Genomic DNA, 26,092 nt, shown 5'->3' on the forward strand with positions numbered 1-26,092 from the left:
CTAATCTTCTTTTAAAAAAACTCAGCACAGAATTATTTTTCCATAGTCTTTTATTTAAAATTATAATAAGACTGGAACAAATTTCAAATCCTTCTTTTGTCACTCAGAGCTGGATAATCGAAAGGGAGGGGGAAGAGGGATGGGGTGGCGTATAAAAAATAATGCAAAAAACTAATAAAATATAATAAATTGCATGAAAGCTTACATGCAATCAAATAGCACACTATATCATTGCACAAAATCTATATATCAATTATTTTTTTATCGAAAAATTCAATAAAATCAATCATATAAAAGATGATCATTCTATCACCTTCAAAAATTTGTTTTTTGCACTTTAAATTTTTCGAATATTTGAAATTTCCGAAATTTCTGTAAAATACTTTTAACTTTATGTGTTCCCCTCTTCGGTTTTTTTTTGGCAAATTTCGAAGAGGGGGGGAAGGGATGACAAAAGAAGAAATTGATTTTTGTTCCAGCCTTATTACAAATTTTAACAAGAGCCAAAAATCCAAAATTTTATCAAGTTTGCAGTAATCTGATTAACCGTCAATTTTTATTCTTTTCCTTCAACTTTTGGGCATAGGAAAAGTTATTTTTAATAAAATGTAGACTTTTTAAAACTTATTTAACTCTCAGGTCAAATGAACTGAATCTTCTAGACTCTGGAGCACATGATTTTTAATCATCGGTGAAAGTAAGTACCTTATTTCGTTACTAAAAGCTTTATAAAAAGTAAACTATTTATGAAAAAGAACTTAAAAATAGATTCTCAAATAGTACTTAAATAACAAAATAAAACAAATTTCTTATTCATGCAACGTTAAAGCATAAGTATTTTATTAAAGAAAATCCGCCTCATCCAAAATATTTTTGTAATTTTCACTTTATGGCTACCTACTATGTCTTCAGCAAGATTTAGATTGTTCATGAGGGCACATAAAAACTTCATAAGTAAAATGCCTCACAAAAACTATTGGAAAAAAAATTAATATAAAAACTGCTCTTGAAAGATTTCAGAAGAAAGTCGAGACAATCACATTGTTTTTTATGAATATAACAAAGACCGCCCTAGAAAATTCAATAAATGATTATTTGAGTATTCAGAGAATTATATTTGTCCACTGTTGGTTTGATATTTGTCCAATGAAGACGAGACTTTAATACTGACAATAAAATGAGGTTGGAAATGGCTTTGGGGTAAATATCTACTTCATAAAGTTAAGAAGGAAGTCTTTTTTATTCAAGCTCTGTGTAACATAAGGTTGCCAAAATTTATCAGCACGTATCCAGGCCGAGCAAATCAAGGCAATATTTTATTAAAACCTGACATAATCCAAGCATTTGAATTCCGGGCAATATCTGGGCTAATTTTGTCCAAGAGTAACTCATTAAAAATCAAGAAAAAACACTTGAAGATTTTTTTTTCATGAACACCTTTTAGAAGATTTTAAATCGTATTTTAAGCATAGAAAAAACCTTTATGATTATTGTTTTTAAATTTGCTCCAAAAATTTCATTTAAGACGCCTATATAAAAACTTTTTACAACACAATTTCTTTTTGTTTGTATATTTTTTTGCAAAAAAATTAATAAATCCGGGAAAAAACGGGCTGTTTCAATGAAATCCAGGCAACTGGGCCGGACCGGACATTTCCCTAATTTTGTTATAAATATTCGGGAAACCCGGATTAAACCGAGTAATCTGGCAACCTTAGTGTAATTACATCATACCTGTTGGCCAGGTATTAAAACTCTTCTAAGTACACAAACTGATTGTTCAATCAAAAGTCAATCAATTACTCGTAAACATGGATTTTTAATCATCATGGGGCGCAGCAATGTCAGGAACCTGTTAGAAAGTAAAATCTCTCCTAAAAAGGATACTCGGCAACGCCCTGCTTTCAATAACATCAGGTTCTCCCCCTTCAGCTCATCTGCTCTGGGGAATTTGAAGCTGAAGGCTCCAGCTCGATTGTTCCTGTGATTGGTGACGGTAATCCCGGCAAATTGGAAATTGAATTCTGATGACCCATAAACGTTCGTTACGGCTTGGCCCCGAACGGTTTTGATCCCCCATGGCAGGGTGACGCGTTGTGGCCAGAATACATAATGGCCCAAGGGAATGACATCGGGAAATGGAGCCTACAGGTTCAAAAGTCAACAGTTGTTTGGGTCATTCGATTTCCTCCTACGTGAGTCGTGAAGGGAAAATTAAATCGACTGGAATAAGCTTATAGCCCCGGTTATCAGCCGTTTTATTTAATTTCTTGCTAATTACTGCACCCAAACGATTTTTGGTTCCAGAGCTTTCGTGCTGAAGTGGCTTTTTTGTCGTAAAATGACATTTTCGTGTCATTAAATTGATGTAAGGAAACAAAAATTAAAGCACAATAAATTTAACAACCATTTGCTAACAATTTTTTATTTTCCCAGTTTAATCCACTAAATGAGCTACTGACGAAAGCCGGCTCAGCCTTTCTCGGTCCTCCACAGGGATGGAAGAAAATCTCTTCTAGCGACTTTTGAGCAGGGAGCGACCAACCGTAGAACACATTCAAATCGCCCTAGCAAGCGATGCTCTCTGCTCTGTTACTGTTATGTGGGGAGATCTCCGAGAGTGGCGAGTTACCACAATCTTAAAAAAGCAAGATAAAAAGAAAGTCCTTGATGAGCGCACTCGTTTTGCCTTCCAATATCGTACGTACGGATTGTTGTGAGTGGTTGCAACAAAATGCGAATCTCTAAACGTACAGATCTTGACTAAGCACAGATCGCGACATGTACAACTTGCGATCGGATCCCATCATAGCGTTAAGATTGTAATTTTTTGGAAGATTTAAAGAGTAGCTCTTGCTCGCAACAACATTTGTGTGTTGCTCGGTCGTTTGTTTGGAGTAATACACAACAGCAATTAATTAGATAATAAGCCTTGGAATGTTATACAGCAAAAGATGAAAAACAATCCAAACGATGAGGGGAGGGGGGGGGGGGAGAGGCGGAGGGTTGTGGGTGGAAAACTGGGTGAAAACTTTTGCAAGAAGTAAAAATCTACAAAAAAATACACAAAAATGAAAGAAATTTCGAAAAAAATTGAAATAGTTTAAAAAAAATTGACATTCAGAATCTATTGACTTTATTGACTTTTTTAGTATTTTGTGTTGAAACAGTGTGCTAATTTTCAGCACTGTTTTTAGACTTCATTTCTGTTTGATGCCCGATGGTTACCGACGAAATTGCAAAAAAAAATTGTATGCAACTCGTTGCAAAAATCGAATTTTTCATCACACGGTAACCCTCGTTAGATAAATCCTCGACTCGTGCTGAAAATCTACTTTCCGCAACTTGTAGCACAAATAAAAAAAGAACTATTTGAAAAAATCATTGAGATTTCAATTTCTGAACTACATATTTACGTTGGCTTAGGTGCAGAATGTTAGTTACATCATTCTGCACCTAAGCATTCTGGCATTTTTTTAAATTAGTCAGATTTAGCTAAAAGAAGCACTTCTCAACACTGATTTTTCCATATGTAATCATTAGTATTAACTGGTTGTATGTTATACGCTCCAGGGTAATTTTAGTAATTATGAAAAACTGTTGTTTGTAAATCTTTAAAACTGCAGTTTTTAATCAAACACCTCGATGCTTGATTTTTATGTAAGTGTATTAAATTCTGTTCCATTTAAATAATACATGGGAACAACATTATCGGTGTCTATGTTGAAAACCTGATATTGAAAGAATTTCGCATCCTGAATCCAAATCATGTGTGGATATTAATAAAATCAATCAATAATAACTTATGAAACAACAATCTTTAGAAAAAAAAGAAACATTAGCATGGTTGAACATTCTTTCAACATTAACATATAAACCAAACTATGAAAAATTATGCAAGAGAGACCCTTTCCATTTTTTTCTAAGAAGTCAAAATTACCCGCGTTCTTAGAGAAAGTTTATAATCCAATTAAAATCTTTTATTTGAGCTTGTTCGAATCATTCTACAGTTTTACCAAAAAGTGCAATGAAATTTAAATGATTTTACTTGTTTTTTTTCAAGTGTTGAACTTTGAATTCCAGATTTCAGATCTAGTAGAAAAAAACTAATTGTCCATTCAGCGCTTTTTAATTATTCTTGTCACTTCGAAGAAAGGTGAATTTGGTAGCGTTGTGTGTCTCATTTTAGCATACACATTTTGTGTATCTTATAATAACATATGTGAATAGGTTTGAGCTGATTTTTGGGTTTTATCAGTTAAAAGTTATTTCGATAGAATGTCGTAAAATAAACGGAGATATTTCCACAAAAAAGAGTTAGAAACCAATCAAGCAATTAAAATTGTACCCTTATTTTTTTACGGTAATTAAAATCAATTTGAAATAACTCAATTTAGTTGTATAATTAATAATCTGACAAGATTTTGACTCTTTTATGCCAGAATTTTGAATTAAAAATGCATATTTAAAAGAAATGAATAATGACTTAAAGGTTTCTACGAAATTGATGTGTTTGTATTTAAACAAAAAAGTCTAATAAAATTTTTTGTTTGATTATTTTGGTTTTTGCAGATCTAGATTATTCATTTTTTCGAACTTTTGTTTACCAATTTTGTAAGACGAGTTCTCATACTCGAATATCCACTTGCGATATGAACTTCTGAATGTCAGAGTAATTAAATTGTTTAAATTGAATCAAAATTTAACCTTTTATTGAACATAAAACAGAAAAAGCGACTTTTTGACAATTTCAGATTATTTATAAAAAATCTTTTTTTTTATGTGGACATAGGTCCATATTGGACCATTCTTCAAAATCATATATCGGAGAATCTTGAAAATCACGAAGTCTTGGCGAATTCACTAAGAAAGAAAAACAGATATAGGCATGTAGACACGATTGTAGCCCAAAATTCATTTTAATGTTAAATTTGAATATTGAAAATTCAAACAATTATTTGAAACTTTAATTGATTTAAAATTTTGATGGAACAAAAATTTAAATCCTTCATTAATAGTAATTCGTTTCAGAAGAAGAAGCGTCGTGGTCGTAGGAAATTCGAAATGAAAATTAAAAAGAACATGCGATACTGAAAATATCAAAGTCAACAGTTTTTTGCAAAAAATTCACACATTCGTATATTGGTAAAAAAAAAACAATCCGTGTTATTATATTCATAACAATATAAAATTTAAGATTTTAATTCATATTCGCATTAACATTACAAAAGTAAGCAGCAGCTTTCATTTTCAAAAGAGTGCTTCTGATTGATTATGTTATAAGAAGTTGTAAATTTATGAAATAAACATTATTTTTAGGAAAAATTTAATTATTTTAAGAAAGTGTAGCAAAGCGCATTGGGTGTGCTAGTATACAATAAACAAAGAACACAAAACATTTAACAAAAAAAAACCTTTTCATAAGTATTTAATTGGTAACGGTTCCACGTCTCGAAAAAAAATCTGTGAAGTTTGGTGGAAGATTTTTATAAATATGGGAGTTTCATGAAAAAGAATTTTAAAATCTAAACAGACTTGATATTTAAAAAATAGTATAGTAAAAAGGTATATTAGAGGTATCAAATCAAGGTTTTAATAAAGAAAAACTAGAAATATCAAACACAAACTGCGTTTAGAAAAAACGAATATGTTCTTCAAATTTAGTCGTTTGATATCACTTCGTATCACGGAATCATAAAATCATCCTAGTTTAATTCAGAAAAGTTTAATTGAGTTTTCAAAGTGTTAACAGTTTACAACTTATTGAGCAAAACTTTATCTTTATGTTCATATGTAGCGAACTGGTGCTGATACCTATTCAAAGATTTAATGAAATATCATTAAATATCAATTAAATGAACATTCAAAAAAAGAACACTTTCCCGGTGATTTGTGGAAACTTCCAACTTCCTGGCAAAGCTTTGAATTCCCGAAATTTTCCGGATTTTTCCTTATTCTCAAGCACCTTATTTTAACCAATTGGATTTTATTCCAGTTTTATCAGCTTCTGCTTGGAGCTTTCAATACAAAAGTTTAAAAAAATCATAAATATCAATTCAAGCTTATTATTAAAATAAGCGCTATAGTGATCTAAAACAAAGTAACAAATTTTGAATAAATCAGTTAAAACTCCCATGTCCGTGCGCTAAGCTAAAAAAAAATTCTTCAACATGTGCCGGCCGACAGTTGAACTTCCATCCACGTCGTCTGGATCCGTATGGATCTGTGTATGTAAGACACTCACTCTCAGCGAGCCAAGCGTACGTTGCGATTGGTCAAAGTTCGCTAGCAAAAAGGGTAGCTCTCCTCCCCGAGCTACACACAGTCTCAAAATGTGTTTGTCGGTATTCAACCATCATCGTTTCAATAAAGATCTTCTATCGAGGGGATATAATTTTGCTCTCGGTTTGTACAGATCGCGACTTGTACACTTGACGACTAAACGTTTGTCGGATCAAAATCCTTTCGTTTCCATCCCTGGTCCTCCACGGTCTAGAGATTGTGCAAAATGGCGAAAGGCTTTCCATGTGGGTTTGCCGCATCACGAATCTTGACTATCTAGAGCACTTGCTTGCTGATGCCATTTATGTAGGTACGTTCTTAGTAGGTATGTGCCCTTGGTTGGTCTCAGGCTGCCATCACTTTTCCGTCAGTCGTCGCCTCGTGTTCTAACCCAGATGTTTGAGGTTCAAAATGAGATTTTTACTAATGGAGCACCATATTCGTCGCTGCAGTGAAAATAGCGAACGAATCGGATAGGGTTGGCAAATTTTTCTGTTCATTTTGAATGTTTAAAACAATCGATAACAAGGTTAACTATTGTGTATATGAAGGGTTATTATGCAAATAGGACTCATTTCATGGTAGTTAAAATAAATAGTTTTTTCATGAACAATCAATTTTCTCATTATTTATAAAGAAACTGAAACAGACTATACATATTAATAAAGTTTATTTAATTCCAATCCTTTTTTTTAGTTTTATCTTTTTGCAAAATCAAACAGACATCAAAAAAATTTTAAAAGGTTTTGAAAAATCTTGCTTTAAAAATATTTATACTGATAACAAAATAAAGATAAACTTGTTAAGAATTGAAAACTATAAAAATGTACAGATTGATCTAAGTGAGTATTTTCAAGTAAGTTTCAAAATCATACTAACAAAATTGCAGCCCAAAAATTAATGTCGATGCATTGTGGAAACCATGTGCCAAGTTCAAAATAACTTATTAAAAAAACCTTAGTATAAACTTTTACTGGTACATGAATATGTTTTGTGCCAAAAAGTTTCGGAAAATACTAATAATGTTTGGAAGATCCCAAAGAGACAAAGAAAGTTTTGAGCCAGATAAAAAATTGCACTTGATTGAAATGGACTCTTGAACACCAACAATCGTTTGTATGATAAAATTACAAAATAACTGTAGAAAAAATATTTAATCAAAGTGCTCCGGCTTTACCACAAAAACTAATTAAAAATTTGTTTAGCACTTATTCAACACCCTGTTAATTTAAAAACATCAATAGTTCAGTTCAGATGATAGAACACAAATACATGAATTTTTTAAATGAGATAAAGTTTGAAGTAGCTGAAGGTTTTTGAGTTTGGATTCAAGATTTTGTTTCTATTAGGTACCCAAAATTTCACATTTGAAGTATATCTCCAGACAGGTCTACTGTGGTTTTTTGTTGAGTTCAGCGATCGAGTTTACATTAGAAATAGAAGTTAGTCAAAAAGTTCACAGTGCTTTAGATCAACTTTAAAAAGAAGTGTGTCTTTTAATATTTTGGGTAAAATAGCTTTTTTTTGGGAATGGTTTTAAGCTGATAAGGAAATTTGTAAAAACTGATGAATAAACAGTTTTAACAATATCCACAACATTTTTAAAAAATTACATTCAAAATTTTATCAACCAAAGACACAACATTTATCAGGTTCAGTATTGGATCCAATTGCTGTGAAGTGAAAGCTTTTTTCTGATTCAATGTATTGAATTTTGAAAACGGCATGAGAAGTTTTAAAAAAATAGGATATCAACAAATTAAATTAGTCAAAAAAGTTTCAGCTCAAAGATTTATTTCAAAATCCATTAGAGCCTAGATCAGCTATGACAGTGTAAAAATGCAGGATCATTCCTTCAATAAAAAAAACAGTGAAACAACTCATTTTCAAAAAAATAAACAAATGGATGGGAAATAACATTTTTTTTCAAAAATAATTCATTTAAATAACTCGAAATGTTTTTCACATTTGTCCTTTAAACGCTTATTAGAGGAGTTCTTGTCACTTGTTTTTATTTCGTCAGTTTATTAAAAAGGCATATCCGACTATATTGATGCATTTTAATGTACCTATCATTTGTTTAGTAATTTGGAGCTGAAGAGTAATCTTATGCTTATGCTATACTAAAGCCGAATAGCCGGGTTTTCCCGTTTTTTTTTTATAAATTTCCAACAACAAGGAGATATTACGGCCCACTATTGAGGGAGATTGTAGACCAGGGATGAGCATACCGCAGCATTTTATGCAACCCACAAAGCTTTTCTCAAATTGAATTTATATTATTTTTACGATAGATTGTAAATCATTATTAAAAACTGGTCCATATCAATTAAAAAAAATCAGTGACTAAATTGAATATACACTTCACTTGTTTGCAGATGCATTTGCTCAGAAATCATTCAAATTGTTAACTTTTTCTAGAATTTTAAAAATTTATTGATTTCTAGTAAGGGCATAGATGTAATTCTATTAATTGAAAAAAAAACCCCCTGGGACAGTATAAGCACCATTAATCGGGGCACGATGATAGTTTTCTGCCGTGGAATCTAGCAGCTAGTTCAACTCGATGAAGTCAAGTGAGTCGAAGATTCATCAAACAAAGCATTAACAAAATAATCCAGGTCTGTTTCGGGTACTTTGTTAGGCAAATGATGCTATTAGCCGTATTATGTAACAATAAATAAAATCGATCATGAATGGTAAATGGAAAAAAATCACCTCGATCAGAAATCGAACTCGAAACTTCTGATTACCTTTCCGACATCTTACCAATAGGCCAAATCGTCTTATGTAAACTGGTGAAGCTATAGCTCTATCACCTAGTTGGCTACATCGAGTTGAATTCGCTGCTAGATGCTACGGCAGAAAACGCTCATCGTGCCTCGATTAATTGTGCTCTGTTCACCCCGAGTCAACAAATTAAAGTAAAAACGCGTTTAAAAATTGAATAACCTAAGTGAAAAATAGAAAATTTAATTATGTTGAAAATTGAGGAACCATTTGAAAATCATGTTGCAGTGCGTACTTCATAGATCAAGATGATTCAAACATCATATGCTTATTTCCAGTTGCTTGAAAATTATAATATTTTCGTCACTTGAGAACCCAGATGTTTTCGTTTAAATATTCCTGTAAAAATAATAAGGAGACTTCTTTTTGGTGAAAAATGAATGCTATAGGAAGAACGAGACCATTCCTCATGAAAATTTATTATGCTTACTGTGCCCCGGGTGCTCGTTATGCCCTTATCTCCTCTACATGAGTATATTTAAGCTTTTAAGTTGGGTAAGTTTAATATTTAGTTCTGATCAACATAATTTTTGTTTCTTCTGTGGAACCGAGTCTTTTTATGGTTTTTGTTTCAATTCAAAGGAAATTCTTCGCTGAATTACTTTGTCCAAGACTGTAACTTAGCATCTTTTTAGGCAAAAAAGTTATGAGCTGTTTAATAGGGGCATGTCAATAGATTCAACTGACATCACTTCTGGTGCCTTGTGAATTAGGAATCACACGAAATGAAGTCATGTTATACTTTGCTAGGCACCACAAGTGGTGACAGTTGAATTTTTTTGCTAAAAGACATCCCCCTATCAAACAGCCTATAACTTTTTTCCTAATAAAATGCGAAGTTACAGTCTTGGACAAAGTTGTTCAGAGGAGAATTTCCTTGTAAAAAAAATTGTTAAATGGAACAAAAACTATTAGCAGATTTGGTTTCAATAGAAGTTACAAAAAAAGATTTCGATTTTTCAGCACAAAAAAAATCAGTATTACCGTACAAAGCTATAAGTTAAAATTTTCTCATGAAAACTTTACAATTAGCAAAATATGATGAATTTGTTTCGAACCAAAACGGAGCCCTAAAAACGCCCGGGTTTGAGAAATTAAAAAATGACCCCAAAACGACTCATAATTTTTTTTATTTTTATTAGAGCTAAAAAAGCGAATTATGCAGTTCAGTTAGAAGAACAAAAGATGCTAAATTTACAAACATTCTTTATAGTTAACCAACCGAGCTGAAAAAAAAGCATCCCCCAGGTCTTGATCCCGGGCACTCCAATTTCAGACCACCTCCAGACCACCAATATATTGTAAAATTGCACCCGAAATTCAAACTCACAAACTCAAATATTTCGTATCAATTTTATCTCTACGTAAATGGTAGTATACTTCAAACCATTTCTAATATTTAAATTTTTAGGAGAAGAAATGCTTCAGGCAAGAAACGTTAGTTCAGATGAGTTCCCAAGACCGTTGCCAGGGGCTACTGGAGTCAGCACTAAGAGGTGAAATCCAACATGCCACGTCATGTGATTTTTTTTGTAAACAGATTTGTTTTAGATTTTCTTCACTATGCAGCATACATTTTACACATTTTCGCAATAACGACTTAAAATCTAGAGCTCTAGATGAAGTTTATATAAACTATAAACAGTTTTAGCGCTTTATTTCTACTCTAGTATTTTTCAGTTCAGGAATGGAAAAATCAAGGAAATCTATTCTTTTGTTAAACATGGATTCTAATTTGGGTTTAAGAAGGACCACAGGTGTTCTATTCTGTCGAAACATGAACTCTGCGTGCGGTATCCTTCGATTACCCATCAGGCAATATAGTGATTTTTCCATTGAAGATAGATGTCGATTTCGAATAATCTTTAATGCTTTGCATTTTTGCATCGGTAGCTGAAAATTTAGACCACCTTTCTCGACTGCAAGTCCAAGCAGCTCCATTGAAACCCTGGTTGGATGCCATGAACCACAATTTCGACGTTACAAAAGTGTTGATTAAATGATGACACCGCCCCAGTTCTCTTCAATTGTACGCTTCGAAGAATTGAAGAAAATGACACCAAGAATTTTTATAGAGTCACAGAGGTTGAACCATCCAGGGGATCTCGTACTTTGTTGTGTTCCAATGTTGATTGTCATTATTTTGTTGGTATTCAGAACTGCTCCAGAGCATAGCCCGAACTCGAGAAAAAATCCTTTGCAATTTGTTGTCGTTCTCCACGATAATTGAGATGTCATCAGCGTACGCCAATACCAGCTCTTGCGAGTGGTTACATATAAGTAGGAGTTTTTCAAGGAGAGGGTGCAAATACAGAACAAAAAAGTGCATGCTTAGAGGATCACCTTGCCTTACGGATCGTTGGATGGGAAAGCAGGGGGACAGATTTCCGTTTATTAGTATTTTAGAAGTCGACTTCGACATGATTTTATCCAACAAAGGGTGAAAATGCAAACTTCTCAAAACACATAATAGACAGGATTTTTTTGTCTAAAACAATTAGTATTGATACCTTTGCTTTACCCTTTTCTGATCATCACGGAGTTGTACTTAAGTACAAACGTGATAATACTGATAATCAATTCATTGGTAGAGGTTTTTGGAAAATGAATATTTCTTTGTTAAATAATGAGTCATTTCAAAATAAATTTAAAAACATGTACAGAGAATTGAAACAAAGAAATTCATTTATTAATTTAAATTTTTGATGGTATAATGATTTTAAAAAAAATTTAAAAAAAATATTTAAACATGAAAATTTTCAAATTAATGAAGAATCGTATAGATCAAAAAATTTTTATTATTGTTGTCTCAAAAAATTGATTGAGGAACAAAACTCTGGAACTATGAACTTAGATGAAATGAAAATTATTAAATCTAAAATACTTGAATTAGAGTATGAAAGATTAAAGAATTTCAAATATCGGTTGAAAGCAAATACCATTAATTCGGATGAGAATTTATCACTTTTCCAGCTCACTTCCTTCTTAAAAAGAAATGATCCCACAAAAATGTTTAAGTTGAGGGTGAACAATGAAATAGTAGATAACTCCTCAGAATTAAAAAGTATTGTTCACACTCATTTTGCAAAATGTTTTGAAAAATTAACTACTGCAGATGATAACAGGGAATATATTTTGAATTACATTACAAAAAAAATTAAACCAAACAGCAATTGATAGTTTAACACGCCCCTTTAGTTATGAAGAATTGAAATTTGCAATTCAATACGCTTCTTCAAAAACATCTCCAGGACCAGATGGTATAAACTATGAATTTTACAACATATTTTTTGAAGAAATTAAAGAAGAGAAGTTGACTTTTTTTAATGGATATTTTATTGAAGGTCAATATCCACCAGCTTTGTTTACAGAAGGAATAATTACACTTGTTCCTAAAAAAGGAGATCCATTTGATATTCACAATAAAAGACCAATAAGTATGTTGAACACAGATTATAAAATTTTGACAAAAATGTTGTGGCATCGGTTGAGACCTTTACTGGCAGACCTTATAGAACAAGGACAATCAGCTTGTATTGAATCAAGATCTTGTATAGAAAATTTAATTGATTTAAGAGATGTATTTCTAAAAGCTAATGACAACAAGAAATTTAAATGTGTTATTCTTACAATTGATCTAGAAAAAGCATTTGATCGCGTTGATCATGATTTTCTTTGGATTATTTTAGATAAGTTTGGATTTTCTACATTGTTCATTAACTTTTTGAAAAAACTTTACTTGAATGCAACATCAAAAGTTTTAGTTAACGGATTGTTAACACCTTCTTTCCGAATTTGCAGCTCAGTAAGACAAGGCTGCCCATTAAGTATGGCATTATTCACTCTGTATGTTGAACCACTGATAAGAATGATTTATCAAAACGTTGATGGCATCTTTATGAGCAATAAATTTATTAAAGTTGTTGCTTATGCAGATGACATAAACATTTTGATAAGAAATGACTATTCGATACAATACTAGAGTTGATATGTTATTATAGTATTTATTCAAAACTACTGGACTCCACAAGCAACTGCGGTCGAGAAGACTTAGCCCTCGCACGAAGTGTAACCTGTATATGACGCTCATTAGACCGGTTGTTCTCTACGGGCACGAGACATGGATATTGCTCGAGGAGGACCTGCGTACACTCGGAGTATTCGAGCGACGAGTGTTAAGAACCATCTTTGGCGGCGTACAGGAGAACGGAGTGTGGAGGCGAAGGATGAACCACGAACTCGCGCGACTCTACGGCGAACCCAGTATCCAGAAGGTGGTGAAGGCTGGCCGGATACGCTGGGCGGGACATGTTGCGAGAATGCCGGACGACTGTCCTGCAAAACAGGTGTTCGCTACGAATCCGGTAGGAACAAGACGAGCGGGGGCGCAACGAGCGAGGTGGTTAGACCAAGTGGAGCGCGATCTGGCGAACGTGGGGTGCCCGAGAAATTGGAGAACGGTTGCTATGAACCGAGTGAATTTTAGAAATTATGTTCGTCAAGTTATGTCGTGAGACGGAATACTATGTAAATAAAAAAAAATAAAAATTCAAAACTAAAAATGAATCTTTTCAAATCAAGTTTTCTGAGGCTCAATAACTGTTTTATTGGAACACAGCAAATCAAGGAAGAAGAAAGCGTTAAAATTTTGGGAATGTTTTTCTGTCCTAATATTAAAACCACTGTAAATAAAAATTATGATACCCTTTTTAAAAACATTAAATTTACATTAACCCTTCATTCCAAGAGACATCTAAATCTTTTTCAAAAAGTTTTAATACTCAACAGTTATATTTTATCAAAACTTTGGTATATTGCACAAGTACTTCCCATGGAAAATAAACATATTGGCATTATGAGGCAACTTACAAGTAAATTTTTAAGGAAAGGATGTTTTTACTTTGTTTCTCATAGGGAATTATTTCTTCCAGTTTTCAAAGTAGGAATGGCCCTTTTTGACATTGAATCAAAATCTAAAGAATTATTCATTAAAAATATTTTATATAATCGAGTAGGACAGTAAACACCAAATGAATTTATTATGAAGAAAATAAACAAAAATAATCTTACTAGAAATATGAGGGAATGGCTAACGTTGGCAAATGAATTCAGAACTATGACAAATTTCAACACAAGTAAACTTATTCATGATCATTTAATTACTCGGTTAAATATAGACATTAAAATAGCAAAAGAATTACCCATCCTTGATTGGGAAACTATTTTTGAAAACTGTAATAAAAACTTCCTTAGTTCTAGTCAAAAGTCGTTCTTTTTTACCCTTTTACAAGATATAATTCCAACTAATGAAAAGTTATTCAGGCACAATGTTAGAGGTATAATTTCTTCCAAGTGTAATTTATGAAATAATAATGACACTACCTTACATAGAATAAAAGACTGTGTAGCATCGAAAACAATTTGGACATTGCTCAACAAAGAGTTAAAAACAAAATTTAAGATAAATGTTAACGATGCAGAAGATTTATTCCAATATGCAATAAAGAAAAAAGATTATAAGTTAAAAGCAGGATTATGGTTGACACTAGAATGTGTTTTGTATACATTGGAAGACAGAGAAGCTATTAATATAAATGGAATAAAAGAAAGGATACGCTCAGCAAGATGGAATAATAAATATTTATTCCAGATTCATTTTCAAAATTATGTAAATATGTTATGAAAATAAAATAGGAAGTGATCAAGCGAAATAAGTGAAATAGTTATTAAGACAACGCATAAGTTAATCTAGAAATGCAAGCTTCAAATGTAGATACCTGTCTGTATATAAAATTCAATAAAAAACAATAAATAATAGGTCGAGAGAGATGAGTCTTCCTAATTTTCTTCGACAGTTGTATTCTACAACACGGTTTTTGAATGCAGTCAATGCTTCGAATATGTTGCGATTGCTGTTCGAACACTTTTGATATGAATTCAAAATAAGATGGTGTTCCATTACCATTTCCACACGCTGCTTGAGAATCCGTGACAGCAACTTATAATCAAAGTTTAACAAAGAAATCGGACGGTAAGTTTTGATTGTGTAGTCAGTTGTTTTCTTCTTGGTCATCACAATGATTCCTTCCATAAAACTTTCCGAAATGTTCCCATTTAGCGCTTTACTCAAAATCAAGTTTAGTTGTCTATGAATGATATCGAAAGCTTTCCTATAAAATTCTTTAGGGATGCCATCATTTCCATGGGAATTTCCAGAGGCACTTGATAATGTGAATTGTAGAATAAACCTCATTATTAATTGACATCTTTGAAAGATGTAATAAAATAACACTGAAAAAGAATAATTTGTAATCGTCTTTTAAGAAAATCTGTGCTCAACAACAAAATATTCATATTTAATATAAAGGAATACATATAGTGTAATGCACCAAATTTGGAATCCCTACTGAACTGATTTCCCTTAACTAGAGCAGTCTCGATGACATCCCGACGAGTGACGATGATGCCGCAGAGAGTAAGGTCACGTATGGGGAAGTAAAATCTCATTTCACAAACCATCCATCTCCTCGAAGCCAAAGAAATACGACGATGGCAGCGGCAATGCCACGACGAAAATAAACCTCTAATACATGTACTAAGCAGCAGCAACGACGGCATAATAAGTATGGTATACGGGACACACTTTTCTTCAGGCAGGTTTCGGTCGTCTTCATTGCGGCTAATGTCTTTAAAAAATCCCGGCGGGTTGCTTCCGATGTGCTCGGTTCTGGTGCTTCTGGTGCTGCGGCAGGATGAGTAATGGCAGCTAATTTGGACATCCTCAAATATATACCTACACAAAATTTTGCGGTACGTGGAAGTTCGGGAAGGAAGGGGACATCCTGAAGTGGCCTTCTTCATCGTCGTTGCGAGAATCGTGGCCGCGACCTGGAAGAAAAACATCGTCTTTGCTTTACCCTGATGAGTCTAATTTTTCATCCTAGGCCCAACGGCTTTCGAAGGAGTAGAGGAAGAAGGAGGAGGGGCGATGAGCGTGGGAGGCATCTCGGGACAGCATCAGCGGCAGATAAAAGGCAATGGAAAAATAATTACGATGGAAATTACTGGTCCCATTTACTGGGAGACATATTTGCATTTATGAGCCATTAATATTTTCAGCTTTTTTCAAGGGCCTGTCTTTTCAGGAGGTTACTGTTGGGATCCAGATTCAGATTTGGCTGGAGATATGGCGGGTTGGGGAAATAAACATTTTATCACGCAATTCAACGTTGATTTACACGGTTTTTTTAAGTATGATCAACAACAGTAGCAACATTATTGAAAAGACATGTCGTGCATCGAAATCTATTGAAGATCAAAATGTGACTTTTTGATGAATCAAATTATTAAATATATATATTAAGAACAATTAAGCATATTTTAGCTACTCCAAAAGAACCTTTTTGCTAGAGAAGTTGGTTTTACCATTTTTTTTTTGGAAATTCGCTATTTCGGAATTTAACCCTCTGGAACCCAATTTTATTTTTCGTTAAAAAAAAATGCACAAAGGCTTAGTTTTATGATAACAAATAACTTTTGTGCTACGAAAAACTAGAAACTCATATAGATGAGAAAAAGTATCGAATTTTTTTTCAAAAATATCATAACCACAGGGGTAAACGAACTTGGCTTTCAGTGTTTTTTCGGTTGTAGTTTTAACACACTGCAACAATTATTATTTTTCACAATTTTGAAACATACTCATAGCTATACTTTATAAATTTTTTTTCACATTATTTTTTTCCGCATATTACTGAGATATTTTAACTCATATGTAAAATGAATATTGTACATGTTTTTCGCACTGTTGTCGTTGTATCCAAACCCGAGGAACTTTAAGCGAGGATTATGTTTCATTTCTGCTACCTAACTTCGAAGATTTTTTTTCTCAAAAAATCAATCTAGATTCAAGATCAGTTTTTAAGATCGAAAAACACATAGATGAAGGGTTTCTGGGGCTACCAAAAAAAAAAATAAGTCGAAAAATAGATTGTTAGATTAACATATTTTGAAACATTGTGCGCAAAAAGTCAGAAAAAATATTGATTGACCATGGTTTTATACCATGGTTTATTTTCGTGCATTGACTTGCCACGCTGTAGATTGTGGTACCACACAGATTCTCAATAACAACACTTGAAATGAGTATTGAATCCAGGTACTTATTTTGGCATCTTGTGTTGAGCTTGATTATTAGTTGTACCTCGTGTATCAGCCAATGCAAGATGTGTGTAGTCACCCTATGCTATGCTATGCTACTCTGTCGGAAAACATTTTCGTTTGAGAGGACAGATCTTCTCTTCTTGTATATAAAAAAGGGTGGGTAAATATGTGCGAATACTACCCAAGCAACCAAAAGTCCCATATCTGCTTGAACTCGTGCCTTAAAAGTTCGATTTTCGCTGAACAAAGGTGCCAAAGGCAATTGGTACCAAATTTTCTTCAATGTGAGCATGAAAGTTACAAAAGGTTCCTCAAATAGCCTTCTGTGGACTTGAAGTTCCATGAAGTTCCTCAAATAGCCGTTTTTGTGACATGTCAATCGCATCAATTCAGTATAAAAGTTACACATTGGGTCTCAAATAGCCTTTTATGGACTTGAAACTCCAAGAAGTTCCTCAAATAGCCTTTTTTGTGACATGTCAATCGCATCCATCTAGTATGAAAGTTACAAATAAGGTTTTAAATAACCTTCTATGGACTCGAAGTTCCAAAAAGTTCCTCAAATAGCCTTTTTTGAGACATATCCGCCATTTCATGAATATGACAAGTGAACCAACATCACAAAAAGGCATATAATCCATAAATCTTTTTTTTTTTTTTGAAGCTTAGAAATTGTTGAAATATATGATTTTTATTGAAATTTCAACTCAGAACAACTTAAAGCTTACTCGCAAAGGATTATTTTTTAAAAGAGTAAATTTTTTGACTTTAAAAAATATCGTCCAACTGTATTTACTCACCACAAATTTATCACACATTGAATGTCAGTTGAAGCAATTCTTGAATTAAATATCATGGTAAAATCAGAAATTTGTATAATTTCATGCTTAACAGTTATAAACTTGGACTTTCATTTTTTTAAACCGATATTATTTCAACGGATGTTTGATTTATATGCCGTTTCGTAATGTTTCTAAGTAATAATTAAAATGCGTCTTCGCTGCTGGCCGCTGGATGCCCTTGTGGGTATTCTAGGAAAGTTTATTAGTATTTCGAATTTTAGCTGCCGGCAAGGCAACATCTAGGCGTGGCGTCGTGGCAGCGTGTTTGGCTATCAGCTCGAAGGGTCGCAGTTCAAATCTGGTATCAGGAATAATTTTTTTTATTAGGTTTCAAATCAAACCAATGTGTAGCAGTACTGGCGTGCGTGCCGGTATGTATCGAACAAAGTTGACAAACGAAGCAAAACAATTAAGAAAGATGAATTCGGGTGATGTGAGGAATAAAGATGGATGCCGAGAAACTGGCAGCAACACATGGGCTGGTGGTGACCAAAGTAAGAGAGGAGAGAAGATTTTTTTTGCTTTTGCTGTTTTAACGATTACTGAACAGGAGTTCGTTCAAATCTGTATTAGAATTTCAAAGTTTCAATGAGAACTTAAATTTTGGGCTGTTTTATTCAGCACATTGATTATGCTGATTAAGCTGTGTTTGACCTTTTCAACGAGACTTTTGGTTGCTTGGATACTATCTCTTGTAGGGGTTTTTACCGATTTCCATGCATTTTTTTTTGTTTTGTTCGTCTCAGCACAAAAATAAACACAACGGAGAGAAAATTTGTAAAATTTTAGTTTTTTTTAATTCTTATAAAAAATAAAATGTTTTAAAAACTGCCATGCACTATCATTTGACTAGGCAATTTATTCTAAACGAAGGAGCCTTTAAAAGCGCTTTACGAGCAGCACTCAACGAGTATGGCTGATGCTTAAAAATTTGTTTTTTCTTGTTGAACCAGAGTGAACCGAGCTTAAAAATTTTGTACTTTGAAAATGCGGAATATCTTTGAATCTTACTCTCTTACTTACTGGTTGCGTTCAAAACTATGGTAAGCAAAAAAATAAATCATCTTTCATAAAACATTAATGTTAAAAATCGTAACATTCCGTTAAATAAACTGGATAATAAAATTAAAGGGATTCGGTTGAATCCGGCTTACCGAGATTGTGAGTCTAATCTTATTGAAAATTGGATATTCGACCCAAAATTCATGCACCAACTTCTTCTGTGGTGAGAATTTTTTTGAAAATCTGTTGTGGAAATGTGGGCCAGGGGTAAGATTTTGAGGTTTAAGCCTAAGCTCTGAGTCGAAATTGTTATACTTGATTAACTTTAGTCGATTATTTGATTATAAATTTAATATTTTGAGTTTAGAGAAGAACACAGGCCCGTACGAATGACCCGTTCATGGGGGGATGGGGGGAGGGGCTTTCGAAATTCAAATTTAACTAGAAATAATAAAAATGCCAAACATGCACAAAAAAAATATGAAAATTGATTTTTAAAACTATTTTCTTACTCCTGGTCATCACATAAACTCAAAACACAAAATAAATCATATTAAAGTTGCAAATCAATATTTTTCCTGTAATACATTAATAAATCATTCGAAATTATGTTCATTATTCTGAACTAAGAATTTGTTTGAACATGAAAAAAATTTAAAGCAGTCTAATATACAAATCTGAAACCAATATTTCCGAATCACCAGCAAATGAATGCGATTGAAAATTTCGAATTAAACCAGAATGTAAAGCTTCGGCCTTAAAAATGAATACATTTAAAAGGAACACATCAGGTCATAAATTAACCATGATTAAAAATGGTTTAGCAAAATTTTAATAACACAATGCAACAAATTCAATTTTTTGCGAGTTGCACAGAATTAAAGAGCTTATTTCGACTAATTTTGGAGCGCTGAGTTTTTATCTTTTAGCTTTTGTTTTCGAGATATCTTTTGAAAATAGGTAAAAATCATTAAATAAATTTGTACGCTTTTTTGACAAAACTATAGAACATTAAAATATTATGAAAACATAATTTTTTGACTCAATGATAAACTTGCTCTTACAGAACAAGATATTACAACGTTTTGTTTAAATTGTTATTGAACTTTTCTTTTTATAAATATTTAGACGAATTTTCAAAAAAGATTGAAACTATTGAATCTTGGATGTTTTTTATAGCTTGAGTCAAATTGTTTCGCAGTTATCAAGAAAGTTGTTAAATGAGTTGAAATTTTCCACATGAAATGCTCAAAAACTTTCTTTGATGATGTCATAAATTATTTTATTCCTATGGAAAATTTATATTTTTTAAAGCATTGTATCCCTGAATTAAGAATATAGGGCTATACGTCCGGAGTATACGTGTTCACCAAATGTAGACTTCGGACCAACCAGATTTCATTGTATAGGTTAAGGTAGTGCCACCTCTATCCCGGTACTACTTCTCCTAAATAATGAAATGTTGCGGGGTAAAGTATGGTGTACGTTAATAAGTTTTCCTCGCAAAAATGCTCTTTCGCTCTTTTCAACATCTGTAAAATTTTCTCCTCACTTCTCTATCCATCTTTATCAATTTTCAGTTCTTATATTCTTTCTTCAAGAATATACATTTCACCGATATGCCGAAAAATAAATTTACAAAAATTAATTAACGATGGTTAACTTATCTTAAAGAAGATTTTTTCACAGTCAGTTGAAAAATAAGGTCCTGGCAAAGAAAAAAGATAGACTTTTGTATTTTTTATTAAATATTTAGATTTATACGCTGGAAGAAGGTTATGTTTTCAGAAAACAAAAATTTTGAAAAACGATTTGCCTATAAATTTTGACTAAACCATTAAAAAACAAATTTATAGAATTTGATTGATATCTCAAGGGAACAGTATTGAAGTGCTTATTTTTTAATGATTGATTTGGTCGACTTTGGCGTCCTGAACTCCAAACTTTTTTCAGATTTTATCTACCAACTCCAGTTTTGTTGATTTGCAAAATCAATCATATTTGAAAAAAAACTGATCATTATACTTCATTCAATTAAGAAATAAAATTTTGATAATAATGATGAATGATCTAAAAAATATTAAACTCTCCAGTTTTTCAAAATCTTGGAATATCATTACAAATACTCCTGATCCTACTGGAAAAAGCAAATAAAGGTTTAATTTAATTTAACAAATTTGTTGAAAAAAAATATCTAAAGTTCAATTTTGTTTAAAACTTTTATGAAAAATCTCTGAAATTAATCTCTGAAAAAAATTATTGGATATTTGGATTCAGGGCATCCAGAGTAATCAAAAGAAGCTCTTAAATTATTCACACCTCTCAAAAATGTGGCTTTGTGTAATTTATCAGAACCCCTTGGAATGTGGAGTTGAACATTTAAATAGAAGAACAAGTAACAAAAAAACAAACAGAGATTGAAATTTATATCAACATTAAATTTGTAATGACATAAACCATTTTTTATGATCAAAGTGATTTGCAATACAGTAATGGATACTAGGTTGATTTCTTTGCTGATTTCAGTAGTAAACACCTGTCACATGCACATTACTACTAACTTATTGATAAAAACCCTTGTTCATAAAAACTTCTTAATTGAAACCCAATCTTTAGACGAGATTGGTTTCTTTGTGCATCAAGAGTTGAGTTTCAATACAGAATTTCCATTGGATTATAAAGCGAAATTTACAATTTAAAATTAGTTATGCCACAAGTAATTACGGATTAAATAGCACCGGAGGCAAACCAATTTTCTGACACGTTTGTTAACACTTATTCATTACTTGTACTGAAAAAATCTCCATGGGTAGGAGTTTAACCCCTAAAGGTAAGGGTGTGATTCCCGTACTAGCGGTAATTTTTATATTTTGATTTCCATTTTATTGCGCTAACAGATTTTGGAGGATAGGTTCTCCTTTAAGAGGTGAACTTTGGGCTATGCCACCAATAGCCACCTGTAGGGAGATAGTTTCATTTTAATTGGCGGGGAAATTTCTCAAGTTTGGGTAGTTTCGAGGTTGAGTGCAGGTGCAGGTGATGGTGATGATGATGAACGCGGTACGAATGTTTACATCATCACACGGTTCATCGAGACTACTCAAATTGGGTTCGTGGCAACACAACAGTGTTGCAAGATATTCTGGGTAAGAGTATCAAAATACTCATTGAGAAATGAGTACTTTCCCGGTTAGAGAATATGAGAAGTGGAAAGTGACAAATAGCTATCGCTAATGTAATGTGTAGTTGTTTATCAATTTTTTTAGCTCTTAGATGTCGCCGTCAATTGAAATATAAGGTCCTGGACTAGGAAAAAAGAAAGGAAGAAACTAGATTTTTCATATAAAAAATTAAGATTTATATGTTGGCTTCTTAAATGAACACAAAAATTAAGAGTTTAAAGAAAGAAGGCAAATATTTAAAAAATATATTTAACCCTTCGTTTCATAAAGTTACAAATATGCAACAATTAATTAAAACTGTTCTAGACTTCACATTTAGCTAAAAAGTAAATTTTTTTTTCGATGGGAATAATATTTATAATTTCAAGATCACGTTCAATTAAAAAAAAATATTTTTAGTGTTTATAGGAACCAAAAAAACCCACTTGAATCTGAAAAATATGGAATGTGGAAAAAGCCTAATTTTTCAAATTTTTGGCCTAGTGTAATTCATATTGAGAATTTTTTTTCGACTCAAAAAAAATATTTTCGTATTCCCACTAAAGTAATTTACATAATAAACAAAATTTGAGATTTTTTTTTTGTTTTTTCTCTGATATAATGGGTTTTCAATAACTGTTGCAAATATGCAACACCATGCAACGGTAGTACCCTAGCTAGTTATATGGGTTCCATAGTGTGTTTTCGAAACTTGCATCGTTAAACAGTGTATTTGTTTCCCGATGACAATGTTTTCGTTATTAATGATTTATTATCATGTTCAGGCCGTATTATTCAGGAGGGGGGGATGAGAAAAATTGCCCCCCCCCCCCCCTGAATAAAGAGGGCCCCCGAGGTGAAAAAAATAAAAGTTTTGCTCTAAACCGTTATCAAAACTAGAAAAATATTATAAAAAGTTCAAAATTTATCAAACTTTAAAATAGGACGGGTCCGAATAATTAACTTATTTAGGATTTGTAATTCAGCGTATGTAAAACACATTATTTTGATTTTTTTTTCCGCGGCCCATTGGTATAACAAATACATATTTTGAATAAAAAAAAAATGTCGGATGCCTTCATAACTTGCAAAATAAGCATACACCAATTTTCAAAAGTTCTATATTATTCAACGTGATTCAAACTCAAGTACGGGGCTTTATCCAGAGAGTTTAAAAATCTAAAAACAAACAACGAATACGCTTTTTTATTTTTCCACTTGAAAATTCAGTACTATCTGCCAACATTCGATAACCGAGGTTTGAAGTATTGGTTTGCTTTTTTTTTTCTTAGAGATGAATGAATGATTTGATTGAAAATTACAATGCTCATTATTTTTTACTGAAGTATGAACCGTTTCTTATTATCAATCGACGAAAAATGCTCTTTATTTATACTATTCAACCTTTTCCTGGAAGCTCTGGAAGTTGATTTTGAATTGAAACTTTTTGTTCTCGAATTTAGTTTTATTTTTATTTCTTTTTTATTCTTAAACTGATTTCAAGTTTGAATTCTAATTTTAGAATCATGTTCCAAATTCTAATGCTCATTCCGAAGAAATCTTTATTGTTCTTTTAATTTTGCCAACAAATGATATTTAATAGTTTAATGTAATTTGTAATTGGATCATTCCTTCAAAACTAAATTGAGACTTTGCTCTTCAATATCAAGTTTGTTTATTAAAACTGGCATATAGTTATGGTATGATTTAAGATTAAGAATCTTTATCAGAACCAATTACAATACGTTTTCGGAATTGATTTGTGTTGATTTGTTCAAGGTTATGTTCAGAAAAGTAGTATAGGTAAGAAGCTTTCCATTTTGCCGCCGGTCGTGGCCTAGAGGATAGCGTTCCAGCCATCTAAGCCAGAGTCCATGAGATCGAATCCCGATCACGGCACATATAGTGCTCTTTCCGTGGTCTGGTGGTAAGATGCTAGCCATAAAATCCTTGAAAGATGTACGCCTTAGAGTTAAGTAAATTAGATCTCTTCAAAGAAACATGAAGTTTCACTGAGATCGTAAGGAATAATTTCCTCAGTAGGTGGTATATTATCGCATAACTACTCCTAGCTAATTTCGCGAGAGTCTTTGTAGTCTAGTGGATAAGCTGGTGCGAGTCTGGTTCCGATGTGCCAGGCTGGGTTCGATTCCCGGTATCGGCGAGACAACTTTTGGGTTCGAATCCCATAAGAAACCTACAGGTAAGATGTGTTTCCTCTTATAACTGATTATATGAATGTTTAACCAGCTGCCAGCTGGCCAGGTATATGCACGGATGCCGGAATACCTCTAAGTAACCTGATTGACTCGTTCTTACAAAATATACCTACATACGAAGCCATGGGGTCGGTCCAAGAATGCATGTGAGCACATACTTAGGCAGAAACTGCGGTGAATCCGTGCACCTGTGGTGGAAAACCAACATACATAACTACTCCCAGATAAATTCTTAACTTTCCGGTGTCCAGAAATCTAGATTTGCGAAGTTCCTGTGCGAAAACTATGATTAGTGCAAAAGAAATTAGGAATAAGCATTTATTTCCAGTTGTCGAGTGTGAAGAAAAAAAGGTGTAACCGTTTCATGTTGTTGCATATTTGCAACAATTAATATTTTTGCTAAATAACCGAAATATGTGAAAATAATATTTTTTCCTTATTTTTCCCTTCATGTATTCATCATTGCGCACTATTGAGAATTTTTTCGAGAAAAAATAAAAAATCATGAAATGAAGGGTTAAGAAAAAAATGTCATACGTTTGACTTTAAAATTCCATGATTTTTTTTAATAAAGTTAAATTTCATTTTCATTTTATCGGCCTTATGCCTAAAAATTATGCTGTTTTAGTAAGAACGTTTCATAATTTTGATATTGAAAAAATTCGAAAATTCATCATCAATCTATTCATCGCTCCTAAGTTTCTATTCGAATGTTTTTTTTTTCATAATCCTGAAATGTTCTTTCTAAGAGAAAATAACTTCACCAATAAGGTCTATATAATTAACATATCTAACGGTGATTGATTACATCATAAAAAGGAATATAATATGAAAATGAAAAAAAAAAATTTTGTGCATATGATTCCATTGGTAAATTTAAGCGTATTGAAATCGAATCATTTGTTAGATTTGTTCTATCATAGAAATCGTTTATTATACTCTATTCAATTAAGGAATATTATTATTGATTTATATGATTTTAATAAAAAAATAATTTCTACAGTTTTCACAAACAAAAAAAAATTATTGTAAAAAAAAAGAAAAATTTTACTCATATAACAAATTAGATGAAATCTGCTAAACTATTTGATTTTTGCTTTTAAAACAATCCTAAACTCAATTTAGTTAGGTAATATTTCTTTATAAAATGAGTTAAAAATCTATTATTTCACAGAAATGGAAAGAGTAAACAATTTGAAAACACTTTTCAGCAGATATCAAAATTGCATGAGGTCTTGGAGAAAGTAAATAAAAATTTTAATTTTGAAACTTTTTATAACGTTTTACACTTTTGTCAGAAAAGTGCACACTTTTCTTTATGATTTCTACCTAGTTTCAAAAGTTCCAGGGCATCAGAATTGATCAGCATAAGCGGTGCAAATGTGCATGTCTTAATCATCAGAACCCTTCTGAATGTGAAGATGAAGAACGAGAAACACAAAATAAAATTGAAGCTTAAATTAGTTTCCCTTAGGTAGGGTTTTTGCTTGTCAATATTTGAGTTCCATTGCAAAATGTTTGCAAAAAATTACTAATCGAAATTGATAACTAAAAATAAGTTCCAATTTGTAAATGTCATAAAATGCTGTAAAAATCAATGTCTTAAGCCTAGAGTGATTTAGTATAAGATTGC

General features: G+C 32.3%; 1 protein-coding gene across 1 annotated transcript in view; it reads left to right on the forward strand.

Annotated features, from left to right (window-relative positions):
* The window catches only part of LOC129744096 (nephrin-like), a 457,247-nt gene that overhangs the window by 256,460 nt on the left and 174,695 nt on the right, over positions 1-26,092 (forward strand). The window lies entirely within an intron of this gene.

This window comes from Uranotaenia lowii, chromosome 2, assembly GCF_029784155.1.
Source record: "Uranotaenia lowii strain MFRU-FL chromosome 2, ASM2978415v1, whole genome shotgun sequence".
Lineage (NCBI taxonomy): Eukaryota > Metazoa > Arthropoda > Insecta > Diptera > Culicidae > Uranotaenia > Uranotaenia lowii.